This window comes from Papio anubis, chromosome 12 (assembly GCF_008728515.1).
Source record: "Papio anubis isolate 15944 chromosome 12, Panubis1.0, whole genome shotgun sequence".
NCBI classification, from domain to species: domain Eukaryota; kingdom Metazoa; phylum Chordata; class Mammalia; order Primates; family Cercopithecidae; genus Papio; species Papio anubis.
The window spans coordinates 48,196,914-48,208,937 of record NC_044987.1 but is presented as its reverse complement, the minus strand read 5'-3'; the positions used below and the strand labels follow the sequence as shown (position 1 = coordinate 48,208,937).

Here is a 12,024-nt window from a genome sequence, read left to right as displayed (position 1 = left end):
ACTGCTAGCCAGACTAATAAAAAAGAAAAGAGAGAAGAATCAAATAGACACAATAAAAAACGATAAAGCGGATATCACCTCTGATCCCACAGAAATACAAACTACCATCAGAAAATACTATAAACACCTCTGTGCAAATACACTAGAAAATCTAGAAGAAATGGATAAATTCCTGGACACATACACTCTCCCAAGACTAACCCAGGAAGAAGTTGAATCCCCGAATAGGGATTTAAAGATAAATATGTAACTTTAAATTCATGTATTAAAAGAGAAAGGCTGAAAAATCTTAAGCTGTTACCTTAAGGATTGTGAACCTCAAAAATTTCAGGCAGGTCTCAGTGAATTTAGAAAGTTCATTTCGAGGGCGGAGTTCAAAAGTCTCGGACCCGAGGCCGCCACTGCGCGCAGCCTCCTGCCCGCCATGGCCGCGCCTCGAACCCCACGCGCTCTGGCGGCCGCCGCGCCCGCGTCTGGCAAGGTCAAGCTGACGCTCCTGGGGAAGACGATCCTGGCAGGCGGCCTGGCGGGCGGCATCGAGATCTACATCACCTTCCCCACCCAGTATGTGAAGACGCAGGGCAGCTGGACTAGCGCTCGCACCCGCTGCGGTACCAGAGCATCCGGGACCGGTGTGGCCGAGTGTCTGCAACCATGGCGTCCTGGGCCTGTACGCGGCCTCAGCTCCCTGCTCTACGGCTCCATCCCCAAGGCGACCGCCAGGTTCGGAATGTTCTGGTTCCTCAGCAACCACATGCGGGTTTCCCAGGGACGCTGGACAGCACACGCGGGCTGCTGTGCTGCCTGGGCGCTGGAGTGGCTGAGGCCGTGGTGATCATGTGCCCCATGAAGACCATCAAGGTGAAGTTCAGCCGCCACACCTACCTAAACCCCCAGTACAGAGGATTCTTCCGCGGGTTAGGAAGATTGTGCGGTAACAAGGACTGAAGGGGCTGTATCAGGGCCTCACAGTCACGGTGCTGAAGCAGGGCTGGAATCAGGCCATCTGCTTCTTCGTCATGACATTCCCTGCACAGTTGGTACGGAGGGGACAACCCCAACAAGCCTATGAACGTGCTGATCACTGGGGTCTTCGGAGCCATGGTGTGCACAGCCAGCGTCTTTGGAAACACTCCTCTGGACGTGATTAAGACCCGCAGGTAGGGCCTGGAGGCGCACAAATACTGGAACTCGATGGACTGCCTCTGGCAGATCCTGAGAAAGGAGGAGCTCAAGGATTCTACAAGGGCATTGTCCCGCTCCGGGGCAGGTCAGCCTGGTTGTGGCCATAGTGTTTATCATCTATGATGAGGTGGTGAAGCTGCTCAACGAAGTGTGGAAGACGGACTAAGCCCAGTGGGGCCACAGGGGACCGCCCCAGGCACCTCCAGAGGCCCCACCACCCTTGTCTCACATGATTCCAGTGCAGTAGTGCCAAAAGGCTCCTTCCTACATCCCTCGAGCTCTGTGATCTGGTCTGTGCATTGTGGCCATCAAGTCCATGTGTCCCATAGTGCCGTGTCTCCCCTGTGGTCTGTGTGTAACACCACCACTGTATCCCAGTGTCTGGCCCAGCCATGCTTGGTATGCATCTGGCCTGTGAACCTGTGCCTACTTGTCCATGTGCTTACTGTGAGCCTGTGCCTGTGTTTCAGGTTCTGTGTCATGTGACCCGGTGCCCCGCCTCCTGGGGTGCCCTGTGGCCTGGGTCCCAGTCCCGTGCTTTTCACCCTCCATGGGCCTATCACTGCTGCCTCTGGGCCTGCCCCTGGCTTCTCCGCATTCCAGGGTCTGCTACACCCCCCGGCTCCCGCCTTTGGCCTTAACTGGCCCTTAGGCCCTCCCTCCACCCAGGACAGGGTGGCACCCACCACTCTCAGGACCAGCGTGCCAAGGCAGAATTTTTTTAAAAAGATATTTTGCCAAGGTTGAGTACGCACACCCATGACACAGCCTCAGGAAGTCCTGACCACATGTGCCCAAGGTGGTCAGGGCAGTTTGGTTTCATATATTTTAGGGAGACATGAGACATCAATCAACATATGTAAGATGAACAATGGTTCCGTCTGGAAAGGTGGGACAACTGGAAGCAGGGAGGGGGCTTCCAGGTCATAGGTAGATAAGAGACAAAAGGTTGCATTCTTTTGAGTTTCTGATTAGCCTCTCCGAAGGAGGCAATCAGATACCCATTTATCTCAGTGAGTAGAGGGATGACTGAATAGAACGGGAGGCAGGTTTGCCCTAAGCAGTTCACAGCTTGACTTTTCCCTTTAGGTTTGTGATTTTGGGGGCCCAAGATATTTTCCTTTCACAGGATCAAGGGAAAAAAATAAATTCAAAGTAAAGGTAAGAAAATACAGATGAGAACACTGTTTCAGGAAAAACTGTCTCAAACTGTGTTTTTCCTTTACTTTCCCACCACAACAATCAACACAGAGGACCTTGTTTTAAAAATTTTATATTTTTTTACCCAAAACAAAAATAGTCAATAATACAGAAGACTTCTGTGCTCTAATGTGGGTTTTTTTGCCACATGCCAAGCAGTAGACACCAGCTGGGTGTTCTCCAATTCAGTTCCAACACGATCAACCTGGAGATGGTGTCAGAACCCACAGGTTGAGGGGGCTCAGTCCCCAAGACTGCCCCCCTTAAACCCCAAAATCAGAGTGGCGGGGAAACATTAGAGTCCTGCCTTGGGGCAAGTGAAAGGAAGACAGAAGAGAGATTCTGTTTACTGCGGCCTGCTGGTTGGGTCTAACACATCCAACATTATAACAACAAAAGATTGTAACAAGGTGTTCCTAGAACAGGTAATTTTTAAAAAAAGAAAAAAAACCGCAACAATGGATATGGGAATGATGAACCAGGAATTACAGATGGAAACTATATATCATAACACCACAAGCAGAAACCAATTAAAGAGAAAGCTGATGTACACAGGAGAAAATCAACAAACCCAAAAGTTGGTTCTGATAAACCCTAATGTAGTGCCTGATGGGTTCATCTTACCTGCTGCCCAGAAAGCCCAACACACTGAGAACAGCAGGTTTTTTGCAGCAAAGAAAGAGTTTAATTAGGCCAGGCATGGTGGCTCACGCCTGTAATCCCAGCACTTTGGGAGGCCAAGGTGGGCGGATCACCTGAGGTCAGGAGTTTGAGACCAGCCGGGCCAACATGGTAAAACCCTGTCTTTACTAAAAATACAAAAACTAGCCAGGCATGGTGGCACATGCCTGTAGTCCCAGCTACATGGGAGGCTGAGGCAGGAGAATCTCTTGAATCCGGGAGGCAGAGGTTGTGGTGAGCTGAGATCACACCATTACACTCCAACCTGGGCAACAGAGCAAGACTCTGTCTTAAAAAAAAAAAAAGGAAAGAAAGAAAGAAAGAAAAGAGTTTAATTAATGCAGGGCTAGCCAAGCAGAAGATAGACTTTATTACTCAAATCAGCTTCCCAGATAACTCAGAGGCTAGGGTTTTTTTAGATAATTTGGTGGGCAGGGGGCTAGGGTATGAGTGCTGCTGATTGGTTAGAGATTACATTGTAGAAATGTAGAAACCAGTCCTTGTGTGCTGTGTCAGCCTCTGCGTGGGGGCCACAAGAGTCATGAGCCACAGGTCCATGTGGAGTCAGTCAGTAGCCAGAGTGCAAAAGTCTGAAAACATCTCAAAAGACCCATCTTAGGTTCTACAATAGTGATGTTTTCTATAGGAGCGATTGGAGAAGTCACAAATCTTGTGACCTCTGGCCACATGACTCCTGAGCAGTAAGGGATTATAGAAAAGCAATCTAGGGAACAATGGTTAGTTATCTTTACACCTACATTTTAGTAGAATTCAGTCTCCTCTCATAACCCTAATCTTGTGACTTTTCATTGGTCTTACAAAGCTGGTTTCAGTCCCAGAACAAAGAGGGGATGAGTTTTACGGAGGACTGTCATTATTTTTGCTTCAATGCTAAACTATAAACTAAATTTCTCCCATTGTTAGCTTGGCCTATGTTGAGGAATAAGCAAGGCCAGCCTGCCTGTGAGTCTAGAAGCAGGATGAAGTCAACCATGATAGACTTCTCTCACTGTCATAATCTTTGCAAAGGCAGTTTCAGTTCAAAACCAGCCTGGGCAATGTAGTGAAACCCCATCTCTACAAAAATGTAAACATTAGCTGGGTGTGGTGGTGCATACCTGTCGTTTGTTTTAGCTACTTAGGAGGCTGAGGCAGAAGATAGCTTGAGCCCAGGAGTTTGAGGTTACAGTAACTTATGATCATGCAACTATACCCCAGCCTGGGTGACAGAGGGGGACCGTGTCTCTAAAAAAGTAAAAATAGACCAGGAGCAGTGGCTCACACCTGTAATCCCAACACTTTGGGGGGCTGAGGTGGGACGATTGCTTGAGCCTAGGAGTTTGAGACCATCCTGGGAAACACAGTGAGACCCCATCTCTACAAAAATAAAAATTAAAAAGTTAGCCAGGCCTTGATGGCATGTGCCTGTGGTTCCAGCCACTTGGGAGGCTGAGGTGAGAGGACTGCTTGAGTCCTGGAGGTTGAGGCTGCAGTGAGCTGTGATCATGACATTGCACTCCAGCCTGGGTGACAGAGCAAGACTTTGTCCCCCAAAAAAAGTAAAAATTAAAAAAGAAAGGAAAATGTTGAAGAAACTAAACATCAACAGGAATACAGAGCACCTCAAACTTTCATATAATTGGTGGCGAGAATGTAACTGGGAATGAACACTGAAATATGTTTTGCCAGTATGTATTAAACCTGAACATGTATATACACATATATATATATACTACATGATACAGCAATTCCACTTTGGGCTTTATATCCAACTGAAATGAATGCTTATGTTCACCAGAAGACATGTGTAAGACTGTTCCCAGCAGCTGTAATGATAATAGCTAAAAACTGGAAACAACCCCAATGACTATCAGTAATAGAACCTGTAAGTCAATTGTGCTATTCCCACTACTAAGCACTCAACAACAACAACAAAAAAAAGTAAATTGTGCTAATCACACTATGGAATATAACACCACATGAAGAAGAATAAACTACTGACACGTGTAGCTATAATATATAGGTGAATCTTACAGATGTAATATTGAAAGAAGGCAGACATACAGTATGATTCAATTTAATAAAGCTCAAAAAGAAGACAAGCAACAAATCTATGATGACAGAAGTCAAAACAGTGGCTATCTTTGTGGCGGGTAATGACTAGGATGAGACATGAAGGGCTTTTCTGGTTATCTTGATCTCAGTGGTAATTAACCTGGGTGTGCTCACTTTGTAAACATTCATCAAGCAGTACTCTTAAGGTTTGTGTATTTGACGGGTGGATCTTACACTTCAAAATGGAGTGAAGTTGCCATTTTTTAAAGAATGGTAAACTTGTTATAGATAAAATTTATCTCTATTTTTCTCAGAAAAAAAAAAATTACTTTCCACTGGGACAAATCAAACTGGGGCAAATCAAACAGCTTCTAGTAACCAACAAAAACAGCCTATGTGGCAACTCTGATTTCAGCAGGTCAACAGAAATTGATTTTTTCTCTCTCACTTGGAGAGTTTGGATCATGAGATTAAAGCAAGTCAGTCATAACATGGTAAGAATCCCACCTAATTTGTTAGTTGTGGCCGTTTTTCAGTGCACAATCTGAGTCAGAAGAAAATATCAAGTGACTATATAAGGAAAACGCCTGTGCTTCCAAGACAAGGATACCCTCTCTCACCACTCCTATTCAACATAGTATTGAAGTTCTGCAAGGGCAATTAGGCAAGAGAAAGAAATAAAGCGTATTCAAATAGGAAGAGAGGAAGTCAAATTGTCTCTGTTTGCAGATGACATGATTGTACATTTAGAAACTCCATTGTCTCAGCCCAAAATCTCCTTAAGCTGATAAGCAACTTCAGCAAACTCTCAGGATACAAAATCAATGTGCAAAAATCACAAGCATTCTTGTACACCAATAATAGACAGAGAGCCAAATCATGAGTGAATTCCCATTCACAATTGCTACAAAGAGAATAAAATACCTAGGAATACAACTTACAAGGGATGTGAAGGATTTTTCAAGGGAAACTACAAACCACTGCTCAAGGAATTAAGAGAGGACACAAAAAAATGGGAAAACATTCCATTTTCATGGATAGGAAGAACCAATATCATGAAAATGGTCATATTGCCCGAAGTAATTCATAGATTCAGTGTTATCTCCATCAAGCTACCATTGACTTTCTTCACAGAATTAGAAAAAACTACTTTAAATTTCATATGGAACTAAAAAAGAGCCCATATAGCCAAGACAATCCTAAGCAAAAAGAACAAAGCTGGAGGCATTATGCTACCTGATTTCTAACTATACTGCAAGGCTACACTAACCAAAACAACATGGTACTGGTACCAAAACAGATATATAGACCAATAGAACAGAACAGAGACTTCAGAAATAACGTCACACATCTACAACCATTTGATCTTTGACAAACCTGACAAAAACTAGCAATGGGGGAAAGGATTCCCTATTTAATAAATGGTGTTGGGAAAACTGTCTGGCCATATGCAGGAAACTGAAACTGAATCCCTTCCTTACACCTTATACAAAAATTTACTCAAGATAGATTAAAGATTTAAATGTAAGACCTAAAATCATAAAAACCCTAGAAGGAAACACATATAATACCATTCAGGACATAGGCATGGGCAAAGACTTCATGACTAAAACACCAAAAGCAATGGCAACAAAAGCCAAAATTGACAAATGGCATTTAATTAAACTAAAGAGCTTCTGCACAGCAAAAGAAACTATCATCAGAGTGAACAGGCAACCTACAGAATGGGAGAAAATTTTTGCAATCTATCCGTCTGACAAAAGGCTAATATCCAGAATCTACAAGGAACTTAAACAAATTTACAAGAAAAAAACAAAGAACCCCATCAAAAAGTGGGTGAAAGATATGAACAGACAATTCTCAAAAGAAGACATTTCTCCAGCCAACAAACATGAAAAAAGGCTCATCATCACTGGTCATTAGAGAAATGCAAATCAAAACCACACTTAGGTACCATTTCATGCCAGTTAGAATGGCAATCATTAAAAAGTCAGGAAACAACAGATGCTGGAGAGGATGTGGAGAAATAGGAACACTTTCACTTTTACACTGTTGGTGGGAGTGTAAATTAGTTCGACCATTGTGGAAGACAGTGTAGTGATTCCTCAAGGATCTAGAACCAGAAATACCATTTGACCCAGCAATCCCATTACTAGGTATATACCCAAAGGATTATAAATCATTCTACTATAAAGACATATGCACATGTATGTTCATTGCAGCACTATTCACAATAGCAAAGACTTGGAACCAATCCAAATGCCCATCAATGATAGACTGGATAAAGAAAATGTGGCACATATACACCATAGAATACTATGCAGGCATAAGAAAGGATGAGTTCATGTCCTTTGCAGGGACATGGATGAAGCTGAAAACCATCATTCTCGGCAAACTAACACAGGAACAGAAAACCAAACACTGCATGTTCTCACTCGTAAGTGGAAACTGAACAATGAGAACACATGGACATAGGGAGGGGAGCATCACTCACCAGGGTCTGTCGGGGGTGGGGGTTAGTGGAGGGATAGCATTAGGAGAAATACCTAATGTAGATGATGGGTTGATGGGTGCAGCAAACCAGCATGGCACGTGTATACCTATGTAAGAAACATGCATGTTCTGCACATGTATCCCAGAACTTAAAGTATAATAACAAAAAAAAGATAAAGTAGGAGCTACTACATGCTAATTTTAATATTGGTAATAAAAAGCCCATTGGTTTATTATTAAGTGGTCATTTAATAGTGTCAATAAATTCTAAAACTGGAAAAAAAAAAAAAAAAAAAGAAAAAGAAAATGGCTGTGCTTCAGTCAGGAGTAGGCCAAGGCAGACATCTGATACAGCATGACACAGCAGGTTTGGAGCAGAGGCACACAATCCCATGTCCTATGTAATCACATTTATGTAGCCATTTAATGTAACCTGTTTGTGTGAGCTTATATCTGGCTTTAAGCCACGGTTCCCTGTGACAAATATAACTGCACTACTGACTCTGTAGTAGAGGGGGAGAGAATAAAGTCATGTCCCAACTGCCTATGGTCCCTCAAGTGTTCTTTCAGCTACCTGCCACCCATCCACCAGCTCCCTTCAGACCCCAGCCTGAGTTGGAACCTGATAATTGTCATAGTCGGCAGGATTCTGAGGAGAATGAGCCCTCAGCCCCTGATGATCCAGGGTAAGGAGTCATGTGGCCCCAACATGTTATGGCACCCAGTGGCAGCAGTGCTGCTGGGATGGGCCCTGGTGGAAACATGGGGAGCAGTGGACAGGTCCTCTGTGAGCATGGAGAAGGTGCTGAAATACCTGGTAGCAGAGAGCACCAAGAAGGAGCACGCCTTTGCTGGCAGAATTGGATGGGCGCTTTTGACTGCGCTGTGGGAAGTGTGCACTCGGCCCTGTAGGATACAACATAGGTCAGGGACCTCCAGGGGCAAGCAGAGTACCTGGAGTCCCAGATACACAGCTTGGAATGAGAATTAGGGGCTGTTGTTAGTGTGGGCTTGAGCCTATCATCTCAGTCAGAGACCCCAACTCAGTCTGATACTGAGAAGGAAGACCCTCTATTATAGGCTCACCCAGTGGTCCATCAGGAAACAGAGCATGAACAGCCATTGGGATCCCAGGGGTGGTTCACAGACCCCCTACCATGATGGAGCACATGTCATACACTAACTATACCCCAACTGAGTTGCAGGAATTAGGTAAACAGTGTTGGCAGCACTTAGGGGAACCCCTACCCACCTGGATGCTTTGCTTTTGGAATGAGGGAACAAAAGGTATCGTCTCCCCTGCCTCTGAAATGGAAAAGTTGGACTCCATTATGACCCATCCCTCCCTCCATCAGCAGTTGCAGGTGAGCAGGCAGTTATCCCAGGGACAAGGTGAGCACACCCTAATTGAATGGCTGATGGTGGCCATACAAATGGTATGGAATGACACCAGAGAAATACCAGAAACTGTGAGTAAATGGCAGTCGTATACAGATTTGGTGCAAAGTAATTTGGGAGACGGGCATACAGCAGGCTATGTTCAATCTGAATACCCGAGGGCCAGATGATGAACGCTTTACCTCCCACATGAGGGACCTTGTATTGGGCTCTGCCCCGCCGAGTGCCTTCGGCTCCCTGACTGCTCTCCTCACTCCATATATGGGGTGCCACATACATGAAGTGACTGCTGCTATGGCGGCCCTTGGGGAAGCAAAGGGCCATTAGTGGGACCTAGGAATCTACACCATGAAAAAAGGAACAGTATCCCTTCTGCGGGGGGCCACCTCACGGGACAAAAACGGGCCCCAGTGGATGACCTGCAAGTCACCAGATATGGATTGATTTGATTTTGGATAGGGTTGACCAAGAGAAAATTGATAGGCAACCCAATGAAGTGCCGTTAAATTTGTGGACGCAACTGTCCCTAGAGCAGCAGTTCTGGAAAATGCCCAAGAGGTGGCAGGATGTTGCTGCTCAACTCAGTCCCCCTGGACACTCCAGCTCAAGCACTACTTGCAGACTGATGGAGGTACAGAACTTTTTGTGTTTGATTAGGGAACTGGCAGAGGTACCTGGCTTGGGGGGACACTGGACAACCAGTGGCCACATGTGGAATTGACAATCCACTGGTCCCCCACCAACATACAGCGGGTGCTGGTGCTGGTAGACACTGACACAGATTGTAGTCTTGTCTATGGGAACTTTGATACATTTCCAGTCAAGGTTGCATATATAGATGGCTATGGATGCCAGTCAGTGAAAGTGAAACCTGTATCTTTGCACCTTGGCATTGGCTGCTTGGCTCCCCACTTATAAACTATGATGTTTCTCCCATACCTGAATACATTTTGGGGGTGGATATTTTACATAGCTTGGCTTTACAAACCACGGCCAGAGAATTCAGACTCCGAGTATGTGTGGTTAAGCTGGTACTCCGCAGACATACTCATCACTAGCTCCATGTCCTGCCACAACCCTTACGGATTACTTCCACCTGTCAATACCACTTGCCAGGTGGGCATACAAAGATAACTGAGACTATTAAGAAGTTAGAAAAGGTGCAGATAGTGTGTAACACCATGGACCCTACAATTTTCCAGTATGGCCAGTCAAGAAGCCTGATGGAACTTGGCAGATAACGGTGGATTATTGAGAACTAAATAAAGTAACACCCCTTTTACATGCAGCTGTACCCTCTATCATGGATTTGATGGACCCCTTGATGATGAAATTGGGAGAGTACCACTATGTGGTGGACTTGGTCAATACATTCTTCTCAATTGACATTGCTCCAGAGAGCCAGGAACAGTTTGCCTTCCCATGGGAAGGGCAACAATGGACTTTCACATGCTGCCGCAGGCCTATGTGCAGAGACCCATCATATGTCATGGTCTCCTTGCCATGGATTTAGCTGCCTGGAAATGTCCAAAGGGAATCCACCCATTCCATTATACTGATGATATTGTTAACCTCTGATTCTCTTGCAGGTTTAGAAGTGGCAGCACGCCTCTTACAACAACATTTGGCAGCATGCGGTTGGGCAGTCAACAAATCCTAGGTCCAAGGGCCTGGATTGTCTGCCAAATTCTTGATAGTTATCTGCTTGGGTAAAACAAAGGCCATACCAGAGGCCATCATTGATAAAATTCAGGCATATCCCCAGCCCACAACGATGAGGCAACTACAGACTTTTGTGGGCCTCTTGGGATATTGGTGGGCATTTATACCCCATTTGGCTCTGATGGTAAAACCGTTGTATCAGTTGACAAAAATGGGAACTACTTGGGATTGGGACAATGAGGCTGAGATGGCTTTTCTGGCAGCCAAGTGGGCCATACAGCAAGCACAGGCCCTACAAGTAATTGACCAGGGGCGCCCATTTGAACTTGATGTGCATGTGACCACAGATGCTTTTGGCGGGGCCTATGGCAGCACACAGAGGGCTTTAGAACACTGGCAGGCTTTTTGTCCCAACTTTGGAAGGGAGCTGAGCTCTGGTATTCATTGATAGGGAAGCAGTTAATAGCTGCATATGCCACCCTTCAGGCTTGTGAGAGTGTGACAGGACAAGCAACACTAGTCATGCCTGTAGATGACTTACCCAATAGTGGGGTGGGTACCTTTATGGGTAATGACCCTCCAGACTGGGACGGCACAGACATCTACCTTAGCAAAGTGGGGCGCCTAGTCAGAACAGCAGAGTACCCTGAGTACAAGCCCCTTAGCAGCAGAATTACAAGAAGTCTTGGGACCTATAGTGCTGATGCAAGATAAGGCCATGGGTCAGCCTGAGGCACCCTTAAACCCTGAGCCACCACCATTTAAATAGGGGCACCTCCTCCATTCCCAATGGAGCATGGTATACAGATGGGTCCAGCCAGGGTGTTACTGCTGCCTGGACCACTGTTGCAGTCCAGCCTAGTACTGATACCATATGGTTTGATACCAGGGGTGGAAAAAGTAGTCAATGAGCTGTACTCAGGGCAGTATGGATGGTGATCACCAAGGAGGAGACACGTATGATAATCTGCCCCGGTAGCTGGGCCGTTTACCTGAGGCCCGACCTTGTGGTTAACTACCTGGAAGGTACACAATTGGCTAGTTGCTCACTGGCCCATTTGGGGCCAGGCCATGTGGCAAGTCCTGTGGAAAGAAGGATGACCTTCTCTGACCAGGCATGGGGACCAACAGTAACCTGTGGTTGCCTGCCCTAATGCCCCTAAAGGCAGGGGAACAAAAAACCTGGCTTTGAACATGGACCCTCCAAGCCCCCAATGCCAACAGTTGGCCATCGTAGCCCTCTGGGGGGAGGACCTACAGTATGATTTACATGCCACTCCTTGGGTATTCAATACATGGCTTCCACGATTGACTGCTCGTAGGGGAGTGCTCAGGGAAGGAACCCCCCCC

The 12,024-nt window shown here is 45.8% G+C and overlaps 1 pseudogene; it reads left to right on the top strand.

Annotated features, from left to right (window-relative positions):
- Positions 1 to 305: 305 nt before the first annotated feature.
- Positions 306 to 1,513, top strand: LOC101012076 (annotated as a pseudogene).
- The last annotated feature ends 10,511 nt before the right edge of the window (positions 1,514 to 12,024 follow it).